General features: G+C 44.6%; 1 protein-coding gene across 3 annotated transcripts in view; it reads left to right on the top strand.

Annotated features, from left to right (window-relative positions):
• Window positions 1-6,691: 6,691 nt before the first annotated feature.
• The window catches only part of HIVEP2 (HIVEP zinc finger 2), a 197,020-nt gene continuing 191,206 nt past the window's right edge, over window positions 6,692-12,505 (top strand). Inside the window, exon 1 of one of the 3 annotated variants that reach the window (XM_083176539.1) lies at window positions 6,692-7,312. The gene's annotated coding sequence lies outside the window, so the exon portion shown is untranslated. Of the gene's footprint in view, window positions 7,313-7,334; window positions 8,273-8,444; window positions 8,584-12,505 lie in introns of those variants that run through there. The other 2 variants (XM_083176540.1, XM_083176541.1) reach the window with 2 other exon arrangements.

Here is a 12,505-nt window from a genome sequence, read left to right as displayed (position 1 = left end):
GGTCTTGCTAATGCGACATAGCACCCACCATCATTCCACCAGAATTTGTGCTGCAAAATCCAAATATCACTCCTTCCCTTCTGAGTCCTGCCACTTTTTGGTCACACATGAGGCATTGCCGTACTCGGGAGAAATTGGGGCACAGATTTTGGGGTGCTTTGTCTCCTTCATTCCTTCTGAAAATGAAAAATTTTGAGCCAGAACTGCATTTCTGTGTAAAAAAATGTAATTTTTCATTTTCACTGCCCACTTGTATCAAAATTGGTGAAACCCCTGGGGGTTTGAAATGTACACTATACCCCTAGATGAATTCCCTGAGGGGTGTAGTTTGCAAAATGGGGTGACTTGTGGGGGGGTTCCACTGTATTGGTGCAACATAGCACCCACCATTCATTCCACCAGAATCTGTGCTGCAAAATCCAAAAATCACTCCTTCCCTTCTGAGTCCTGCCATGCACCCAACTGGTATTTTTTGGTCACATGTGAGGCATTGCCGTACTCGGGAGAAATTGGGGCACAGATTTTGGGGTGCTTTTTCTCCTTCATACCTTCTGAAAATGAAAAATTTTGAGCCAGAACTGCATTTTTGTGTAAAAAATGTAATTTTTCATGTTCACTGCCCACTTGTATCAAAATTGGTGAAACCCCTGGGGGTTTGAAATGTACACTATACCCCTAGATGAATTCCCTGAGGGGTGTAGTTTGCAAAATGGGGTCACTTGTGGGGGGGTTCCACTGTATTGGTGCTTGGGGGGTCTTGCTAATGCGACATAGCACCCACCAAAATTCCACCAGAATCTGAGCTGCAAAATCCAAAAATCACTCCTTCCCTTTTGAGTCCTGCCATGCACCCAACTGGTATTTTTTGGTCACATGTGAGGCATTGCCGTACTCGGGAGAAATTGGGGCACAGATTTTGGGGTGCTTTTTCTCCTTCATACCTTCTGAAAATGAAAAATTTTGAGCCAGAACTGCATTTTTGTGTAAAAAATGTAATTTTTCATGTTCACTGCCCACTTGTATCAAAATTGGTGAAACCCCTGGGGGTTTGAAATGTACACTATACCCCTAGATGAATTCCCTGAGGGGTGTAGTTTGCAAAATGGGGTGACTTGTGGGGGGGTTCCACTGTATTGGTGCTTGGGGGGTCTTGCTAATGCCACATAGCACCCACCAACATTCCACCAGAATCTGAGCTGCAAAATCCAAAAATCACTCCTTCCCTTCTGAGTCCTGCCATGCACCCAAATGGTATTTTTTGGTCACATGTGAGGCATTGCCGTACTCGGGAGAAATTGGGGCACAGATTTTGGGGTGCTTTGTCTCCTTCATACCTTCTGAAAATGAAAAATTTTGAGCCAGAACTGCATTTTTGTGTAAAAAAATGTAATTTTTCATTTTCACTGCCCACTTGTATCAAAATTGGTGAAACCCCTGGGGGTTTGAAATGTACACTATACCCCTAGATGAATTCCCTGAGGGGTGTACTTTGCAAAATGGGGTGACTTGTGGGGGGGTTCCACTGTATTGGTGCAACATAGCACCCACCATTCATTCCACCAAAATCTGTGCTGCAAAATCCAAAAATCACTCCTTCCGTTCTGAGTCCTGCCATGCACCCAACTGGTATTTTTTGGTCACATGTGAGGCATTTCCGTACTTGGGAGAAATTGGGGCACAGATTTTGGGGTGCTTTTTCTCCTTCATACCTTCTGAAAATGAAAAATTTTGAGCCAGAACTGCATTTTTGTGTAAAAAAATGTAATTTTTCATTTTCACTGCCCACTTGTATCAAAATTGGTGAAACCCCTGGGGGTTTGAAATGTACACTATACCCCTAGATGAATTCCCTGAGGGGTGTAGTTTTCAAAATGGGGTGACTTGTGGGGGGGTTCCACTGTATTGGTGCTTGGGGGGTCTTGCTAATGCGACATAGCACCCACCAAAATTCCACCAGAATCTGAGCTGCAAAATCCAAAAATCACTCCTTCCGTTCTGAGTCCTGCCATGCACCCAACTGGTATTTTTTGGTCACATGTGAGGCATTGCCGTACTCGGGAGAAATTGGGGCACAGATTTTGGGGTGCTTTTTCTCCTTCATACCTTCTGAAAATGAAAAATTTCGAGCCAGAACTGCATTTTTGTGTAAAAAATGTAATTTTTCATTTTCACTGCCCACTTGTATCAAAATTGGTGAAACCCCTGGGGGTTTGAAATGTACACTATACCCCTAGATGAATTCCCTGAGGGGTGTAGTTTTCAAAATGGGGTGACTTGTGGGGGGGTTCCACTGTATTGGTGCTTGGGGGGTCTTGCTAATGCGACATAGCACCCACCAAAATTCCACCAGAATCTGAGCCGCAAAATCCAAAAATCACTCCTTCCGTTCTGAGTCCTGCCATGCACCCAACTGGTATTTTTTGGTCACATGTGAGGCATTTCCGTACTCGGGAGAAATTGGGGCACATATTTTGGGGTGCTTTTTCTCCTTCATACCTTCTGAAAATGAAAAATTTTGAGCCAGAACTGCATTTTTGTGTAAAAAAATGTAATTTTTCATTTTCACTGCCCACTTGTATCAAAATTGGTGAAACCCCTGGGGGTTTGAAATGTACACTATACCCCTAGATGAATTCCCTGAGGGGTGTACTTTGCAAAATGGGGTGACTTGTGGGGGGGTTCCACTGTATTGGTGCAACATAGCACCCACCATTCATTCCACCAGAATCTGTGCTGCAAAATCCAAAAATCACTCCTTCCCTTCTGAGTCCTGCCATGCACCCAACTGGTATTTTTTGGTCACATGTGAGGCATTGCCGTACTCGGGAGAAATTGGGGCACAGATTTTGGGGTGCTTTTTCTCCTTCATACCTTCTGAAAATGAAAAATTTTGAGCCAGAACTGCATTTTTGTGTAAAAAAATGTAATTTTTCATTTTCACTGCCCACTTGTATCAAAATTGGTGAAACCCCTGGGGGTTTGAAATGTACACTATACCCCTAGATGAATTCCCTGAGGGGTGTAGTTTTCAAAATGGGGTGACTTGTGGGGGGGTTCCACTGTATTGGTGCTTTGGGGGTCTTGCTAATGCGACATAGCACCCACCAAAATTCCACCAGAATCTGAGCTGCAAAATCCAAAAATCACTCCTTCCCTTCTGAGTCCTGCCATGCACCCAACTGGTATTTTTTGGTCACATGTGAGGCATTGCCGTACTCGGGAGAAATTGGGGCACAGATTTTGGGGTGCTTTGTCTCCTTCATACCTTCTGAAAATGACAAATTTGGAGCCAGAACTGTATTTTTGTGTAAAAAAAATAATTTTTCATTTTCACTGCCCAGTTGTACCACAATTGGTGAAACCCCTGGGGGTTTGAAATGTACACTATACCCCTAGATGAATTCCCTGAGGGGTGTAGTTTGCAAAATGGGGTCACTTGTGGGGGGGTTCCTAACTTTTAGCATCTTATGGTGCCTAGAAACCTACATGGTGCCTAAAAAATAATCTCATAAAAAGGAGGCTCCAAAATCAAGTAGGTGCTCCTTCTATTATGAAGCCTGTGGTTTGGTCACCGTGCACACTAGGGCCACATATAGGATATTTATGAAAACAAAAGAATTGGGGGAATCAATTTTCAGTCACATTTCTCTAGTAAAATGTACTGTGTTCCTTAGAAAAATGTATTAAAATTGCAAATCTGCAAAAAAAAAGAAATTTTGAAATTTCACCTACACTTTGTTTTAATTCCTGTGAAACACCTAAAGGGTTAACAAACTTCCAAAATGCTGTTTTGAATACTGTGAGGGGTGCAGTTTTTGAAATGGCATCATTTATGGGGGTGTCTCACATACAAGTCCCTCAAAGTCACATCAGAACTGAACTGGTCCCTAAAAAAATCAGTGTTTGAAATTTTCTTGAAAATTTGAGAATTTGCTATTCATATTTGAAGCCTCCTAGTGTCCCAAAAAATTAAAAGGAAGTTGAAATAATGATGTCAACATAAAGTAGACATATGGTCTATGTTAGTTATTCACTATTTTGAGTGGTAAGATTATTTGTCTCACAAGCAGAAAATTTAACATTTTGCAAATCGCTAAATTTTCCATTTTTTCACGATATTTTGGTATTTTTCACAAAAAAACACAGACTGTATCGACCCAAATTTACCACTAATTTGAAGTACAATGTGTCACGAAAAAACAATCTCAAAATCACTGGGATAAGTAAAAGCAAAAAAAAGTTATCCCCACTTAAGTGAGACATGTCAGATTTGAAAAAAAGGGCTCTGTCAGGAACGCAAAAACTGGCTCTGTCAGGAAGGGGTTAATATACATCGTCGCCCTTCGCCGGCTGTCCGCCGCGATGCCAGATCATATGTACTAACATATGCGGCTGGCATCGCGATGCGGTGACGGAGCCCCCCCCCCCCGCGATACCTATACTCTGGTGTGCGGGGGGTCTCCGTCACCTCCCTGCCGTCTGGCTCTCCCCTCACGCCGGGGACAGATAAGCAGGCTGTCCCCGGCGCCTCCTCCTCCCCCCTTCAGCTGGAAGGACGTCCGGCTGCGTTACTAGGGGGGAGGCAGGGCTTACCTTTTGGGTCCAGGAGGACCTGGACCAGGTAACCCAGAGGGAGGGGGAGAGGGGGGTCAGCGGGTTTGCGGCGGAGGCGTCGGGCGGTGAAAAGAAGCCCATAGGCTTCTATAGGGTATCACCACCCAAAGGTGGCGATACCCTTCCCTGCGTTAACGAGGCGGCGGGGTTTTAATACATAGGAAAATGCGGTAAAACAGGGGTTTTACCGCATTTTTCCCCTTAGTACATCCCACCCAGAGAGAGAGATTGCAGTGTGAGAGCAGCAGTCCAGTGAGAGGGTGATGCCCACCTGTAGAGGTGCCCTAGAAGAGGTGTGAGTCAGGTGTGAGTCCCAGTAGAGGACATATCTTGGTGAGTGGTCGAAGCTACGCGGCACGCTGAGTAGCCCCCCATTTGACAAGAGTCCTTGTTATGTATGAGAGAGACAGTAACCTGTGATGTGTAGCACTACTGGCCCCAGGATGCCCTGGTATGAACTGCTGTTCGCCATATTTATGCCACTGCAATTAAGTGATGTGCTGGAGGAGGTGCCTTGATGTAACCGATATGATTAATGTGCTGGAGGAGATGGCGTGATAAGTGACCTGATGTAACCATTATGCTTTGTGCTGGAGGAGAGTGTTCAGAAGTTATTCCCGCTATATCCCTGCTATATGTTCAATAAACTGTTTATTGCTGTTTTATGAGATGGCCTGGCGCCCAATCCTTTCTGTGCTGCACTGACACCTGTAGTCCACTCCCACAATGCAACCGTGATTAAACTCCTGATTATTCAGGGGACCCCCTGGTACCTGTGCCTTACCCATGACCAGCCGGAGGAAAGTAAGTGTGATGCACTATACACAGTGACTGCAGTTATGCATACCTAGTGCAGGTGGGGTTTTACGTGTGTGTGTGTGTGTGTGAACAGTACCTTGGTAGCTGAGGGTTGTGCCGAGATGGCACATCAACAGCATGTCTATGAAACTCCAACAGCTCACCAGTAACTGGAAGGCATCTGAAAACTGGAATTCACTCCTCCAGTGTCCCCTTCATATATCTATCCCCTCCCCCCCCTCCACCACCAGGGGCAGCTTAAGGTTTGTGGGGGCCCTGGACAACAAAAACTGTGGGGGCCCCCTCCTCTCACACCCCCCCCCCCCTGCAGCACTAACCGGAGCAGTTATTCTCGCTGCCCATCAGAGTCGCACCTGCTGCACGGGCACGGCCTCTTCATGGCGCCTGGGGTGATCAGGTGGGGAGAGAGGGGTAGGTCCCTCCGGAGACAGTGTGACAAGAGAGTAGGGCAGCGGGGAGATGCGGGGCTGGCAGGTGAGTGGGAGAACACGGCATCTATCCCCCAGCATTGCTGCAATGCTTCACACGCTGCGACGGATGGGCAGTGGCGGGGTCCTGCGGCAGATGGGAACTAGTTCCCATCCACTGCAGGGACCCTGTCGTTGACTGTCCAGCCACAGCAGGGCCCCCTTGCCCACTCCACGCTGCCCGGACCCCGCTGCCTGCCACCCACCTGGAGTGTAGGGGTCTATGATGGATCCGCCACTGACCTACACCACCATCACCTCTTCCCCCCAGTTACAGAAGCACAGTCAGTGCTGCTATAGGTAAAGGACTTGCCATGTGTACAACAGCTCCCAGTGACAGTAGCACAGTGCAGTCAGTGTTTCTATTTGTGTTGCCATGTTTACAGCAGCTCCCAGTGACAGCAGCACAGTGCAGTCAGTGTTGCTATAGGTGCTACCAAATTTACATCAGCTCCCAGTGACAGTAGCACAGTGCAGTCAGTGCTGCTATAGGTGCTACCATATGTACAGCAACTCCCAGTGACAGCAACACAGTGCAGTCAGTGTTGCTATATGTGCTACAGTGCTGCCATGTGAACAGCAGCCCCTAGTGACAGCAACACAGACAGCGTTTCTATATGTGCTGCCATGTTTACATCAGCTCCAAGTGACAGCAGCACGGTGCACAGTGTTGCAGTAGGTGCTGCCATGTGTACAGCAGCTCCCAGTGACAGCGGCACAGTGCACAGTCAGTGTTGCTATGTGCTCCGGTTCCTCCTCTCCCGGGGACGCGCTGGGGGTTCCGATGACGTCACAGGCTGAGCTCTCCCCTCACACTCTCTCGTTCTCTCTCCCTGCCTCTGTGTCTCTCTTCCTCCTGTAACTTCTGTTCTGGGAAGCGGTGCCAGGAATAACCCTGCTGTCTGTCTGCAGAGGACAGGAGGCTCCCTCATCTGCAGGGCCCTTGTACCCACACACACACACACACACACACACAGACACACACTCACACCACGAAGGTCTCCAGCCCCCACTCGCCTGGCTCTCAATAGCTTATTTTTACTTGTGCATTGCCAGCAAAATACCTATATTTCTGCGGAGACAGCCACAGCGGCAGGAGGAAGCCTTCCTAGAAGAACATTATTAACAGCACTGAGGAAGAACATCTCAAAATGCAGCGTATAAACAAGATGCAGCAAATAGCAGGACTGCCAGCCGCAAAGGACACATCACGATCAGACTGATGATCATATCTCAGGCAGGGATTCCTGCAGGGAAGGTCTCCGGAGGACTGTATAGGTGATCTCTGCTGGATAACGCCTGCGATCGATCAGAGACTTGCATGTCTGCACCGTGCACTCGGTCTCTACATGATCCCTGTTTGCAGTATGTTCTATCGGCCTCTTGCACCTGCCCCTTCATGTCTCCTACAGGTATCTGCCATTATATGTGTTTCTAACCGTGCATGCTAGCCCCGATTCCCGGCTACACCGTCACCTGCACATGACACATTCAATGGTTATACCTGCAATTATTTGGCTATTTATCTTCATACCACATATCAGAGATTTGCTATTAGATTCCATTGCACAGCCCAGTGGGTAGAGCTCATTCACAGATACAAATCCCTGGAACCGCAACTGTATGTGGATTTTTGTGTGTTTATTTTGTATCATTCTGAATGAGATGCGTTTAGGGTTTCCCCATAAGGTCTCACAGAAAACCAATGTGAACGATCAGCTCCACTCCCTGGCTTGTAAACATCCTGGAAATACCGAGAACACATGAACTTGACTATCCAGATCTGTATTCTGTACAATTATTTACACACATAATCATTTATTTCCTGCACCAGGGATCCCCCCTGAAAACACCACCCCTTTCCATCAGCACCAGCTCCCTCCTCCTCCTTCTCCTGTGAACTCTCCCTTACCCTGTGCCTGCCCCTGATTAACACACACATACACACACACACTGACACACACAAACACACACAAACACACACACATAGACAGAGCATGCAGCACACACTGACACCCTGCTGCTGCTGCTGCTCCCGGCAGGGAGAGGAGCCACTCTGTGTAATTAGCAGATCACCTCTATGTAGCAATCTGTACAGACGTAACTAGGAGCGCTCCTGTTCTCTCCCCACCTCCTCCTCTGTGACACTGTCAGTGTGGCTACTGCAGACCTAGTGGGGAGGGAGGCTGATCCACACCAACTTGTTACACTTTATTACCATCATTATTATTATTGCATTTGCACCGGACTTCCCCTCTTATTGGGAGGACAGGACACACTTTGGAGGACAGTGGCCAGGATTAGTGATCGGCCTATGACTGCTATTACTGTCGGATTGATGTTGGGTTTGGAGTGTGAGAGCCTCAGATCCGGTGAGTCACTGCAACCTCCTCTTTCCACCATTTGCATGTGCTAAGATCTGGTCACATTAACCCTTGCATTGATGCAGTGTGTATGTGAGGGGGGGTGTTGGGGGTGCTCCTGCAGCCACCTCACGCCCCTCTCCTGCCACTTTGGGAGGGTCTAGTGATCTCATGCGGGACCTCCGCTGCCATAGCTCTGATCTGCTGTCACCAGAGAGGAATATACCTTGGCTTCCTAATGCGGCATTCATATACAGTAGGACTCTCCCCATACAGCGTGAGAGGGCACTGTGTGTTACAGTGGGCACCCATGTGCCAGGGTAAGGCTGATTGCTAACCTGTAACACACTGCGGTATATAAATATATTCTATTCCCTCAGATAAAAGGATATATAGATACATATATATATATATATATATATATATATATATATATATATATATATATATATATATATATACACACATATGAGTATTTACTGCAGTAAGTTGTATTTGTGGCATGTAGATGGGCACATAACTCTCTACCTTCATTGTTCCCTTGGTAATGATATTAATACTATACAGTGTATTTCCAGTTCTCTAGCTGTAGTTTGCCGTGTTTGTTAGATCCCCCTCCTTCATTGTCTGGTGATACCCCTCCTCACAGCGTTTGGGATTGTCATTACCAGGAGGGAAGCCCACTCTTATTGCTTGTGTGCACAGATGGCCGGAGGGCACCACGGTGTGCCAGTGCAGGGAGAAGGCAGCAGTACTTATTGCTGCTGGGTCATATGTTTGGGCCTTCAGCTCTTTAGAACGTTTATAATGTGTATAATGCTCCAGGTTCTAAGTAAATAATCAGGGGTTATCTGATAAGTATGGCATCACATCTCTAAATGATGGCTTTAATGGGGCATGACGGCTCTATAGCACCCCATGAAGAAAATATACTAAGCAGCATGACCTAGTTTTCCAACTGCCTTATGTATTCTGACAATGAAATAGTAATTAGGCACTGTAAAAATAAAAATGCATCTGCAAGCTCCCTGCCAGATTGACCTCTAACTGCCTCTGAGTAAAATCTGCCAATTAGGGTAGGAATTATTGGGATCTGTCAGAATCACCTTAACACCTGTCATCTATTATATATAGGTGATTCAGAGAGATTACATTATTTTGCTCACAGTATGCACCATAATACAATCCTGACAAATGAAGGAGATTGTCAGATTTATGACATTTTTTTTTTTAAATTGTGTTCTTTTATACCCTCAATGTAAAAGTGAGCGGATAGCAGGAGTAGTTCCAGCTGCAATGTGATGGTTGGGAAATGTGGGGAATACCCAGGCTGTGAATGTATGCAGATTAGGAGGAGGTTTGCGTAATATCCACAGGAATTTGTATGGCTCCTAATGACAGCCAGGGCGGGAGAGGGGGGCAAAGATCAGCAACTGCCTGGCTGTATCTATTTAAGGTTTTTCTGCTCAACTCTTTGTAATAAAGTAGGGAATAGAAGAATAACCTTAATTCATTAAAGCTTGGAGAGAGATACCATTGGGAGAGATAAAGTACCACCCAGTCAGCTTCTGTCATTTATTAAGCATAGCATACTGTAAAGATTTTTTAAACAAATGTAAAGCAGAAGCTGATTGGCTTGTACTTTTTCTACCGAAATTTGTATCTCTCTCTGAGCTTTGATTAATACCCCCTACATATGAAAATCCTTGCTAATATTTTCTTCTTTTGTCCACTAAAATAAAGTGATAGCTTGTCTATCTGTTGATATGCCTAACTATGCCCTTGTGATGCCCCTTCTCATTGTGTATAATAAGGGGGGAATTTACTAAGATGGAAGTTCTGCTTCCCATGGGATGTTGCTATGGGTAACCAATCAAAATCTACTTATTTAACACATTCTAGAAGACAATAGTATCTGATTGGTTGTCCATAGCAGCATCTCAAATGAAGTCCCATCTTATCATTAATAATACTAATACTAATAATAATAGGCCAACTCTAGTAAATGTATTATTGTATGTTACTTGGATAATCTATGTTTCTGACATGAAATATCAACGTTACTTTGTACACTGGGGATGATCCCATTGGGTTCTAATCACATGATGGTTTACTTCATGTAATACAGTATACCCAGTATTTTAGGTACTAGTCCCCTGGAAATAGGGTGTAATGTAATTTGCTTGCACCTTCTATAAAGAAACGCGTGGCCAATGTAATCACCACCCACAGTTGCCAGAGTCAAATATGTTAATATGTGTTTTTGATTGTATCAATCTATGAACTCACAAAGTATTTTTATTTATTTATTTATTCATAACCAGTTATTTATATAGCGCACACATATTCCACAACTTTTTACAGAGAATATTTGTCCATTTACATCTGTCTCTGCCCCAGTGAGCTTACCATCTATATTCCCTGCTACATGTATGCACAATTACGCTAGGGTTCATTTTTTATTTGGGTAGCCAATTCACTTACCAGTATCATTTTGGATTGTGGGAGGAAGCCAGTGCACCTGTAGGAAACCCAATATTGTGGGTTTATACCATAAGCCCACAATCTAAATGAGTGTTATCCAATTTATATGTACAGTATGTATTGTGTAAGGAACACGAACATGCTTAATGTCATTTTAATATGAAGCATGCTGTTTTCAAATATACAAATATGAATACCCTGTTGTCTGTTTGTTATTATAATGATAGTAATAATTATCTTCCATAGATCTATATATAACTATTTGTTTGCCATGTAACGGTATGTTGTGCATTATAAATGACATTAGAACAGGGTGAATGTAAAACAGGAGACGTTTAAATATTTAGGATATTTTCCTCTTTAAAGAGCTATTTATATTGTGTTTCAATATTCTCCTTAGCCAATATGCAGGGTTGTGTGTGTGTGTGTGTGTGTGTTTGTGTGTGTGTGGTTACTTTCTGTTCGCAGTGAGCCTGGTAACATAATACTGCAGTGCCATCAACGGTCTGCACTGTTAATTTAAATAATACATGCATGTTTTCATCTAGGAGGCTCTAGCAATCCAGCTATTACATAGCCTCAGATCTGTGCTGTCTGTGTCTGTGTTTGCCTGTGTCTTCAGATGCCTGTGTGTTCTCAGGAGTGGGTGGAACGTTGGCCCGTTCCGGGAATGTTCCATGACGTGTAATAGTCACAGGAAGGGGGTTAACAAGGGGCTCTGCCTGCCATTAAACCAGATGTTCTCCCTCTCATTTTCTCTTTTCTGCATTTGCTAAACTGCAGGGAGGAAATTATGCTCTAAGAATATTTGTAATGATACAGCTATACCAATAGAATTACCCCATTTCAGATATGCAGCTATCTCTTGTGACAGGCTGGCATTCAGCTGGCTGTATACTGTCCCAGAGGGATTTCAGATTTCAAGAGTAGCTCTGTCCTTACTTATGTTGGGGTTATTTCAGTACTACATCACTTCTTGATTTTCCAATGTTTTTTTGTTTGCGTTAAAGATAAAGAAATATCAAGGCTGGTACTGGACATATAACTTCTTCATTTATGATTTAACATTTTATGGATAGGAATGTATTATTATTATTTTTATTATTATTATTTTACCTTGTATTCGCTGGCCATTTTTAGTTATTTGTTTGATATTACATCTTGTACCAATTTTCTAGTTACCATTCATAAGGGTGAGCAAGTGGGATTTTGTTTACAGACTTCAGTATTTATGTTATTGTCTTTTTGTCTTTTGTTGATGTAGGTTTTCAGGACATACAGGTAGTTTTTCCCGTAGTAATAAATCAGATTCAGTGTTGCTTAGAAAATGAAAGTGGCTTGGTGTTTGATCATTGCTGTATCTAATTTTTAGTGAATGTCTCATGCTGTCGGAATAGGGATACTGAACTATGTAATGTACAGATGTAGCCATGCTCAACTTTTGGCGCAAGAAGTCACACACATGACTTGTAGCACTGCAGTTGGCTGCAGGCTATTGTACTTATATGAGTCCCAGGTGCGATTTTGACACATGCACACAGAGGCGGGTGCGCACTTTTCACCACGCATGTTGCATCTGCAACATGGTGGAGGTTGGATAAGGCTGGATTTAGCTGTAAGCTATAAACAGGCATGCTTGTCCTGTAGAGGTAATGTAATATAACAGGCATTCTATAAAGCAGGGGTGGGGAACCTCAGGCCCGGGGGCCGTATGCGGCCCCCGTAGCCGGTCTGAGTGGCCCACCCGCCTGGCGGCTT

This window comes from Crinia signifera, chromosome 3 (genome assembly GCF_055691185.1).
Source record: "Crinia signifera chromosome 3, ASM5569118v1, whole genome shotgun sequence".
NCBI lineage: Eukaryota > Metazoa > Chordata > Amphibia > Anura > Myobatrachidae > Crinia > Crinia signifera.
Note: the sequence above shows the minus strand (reverse complement) of the source record. Positions and strands in the feature narration are given on the sequence as shown.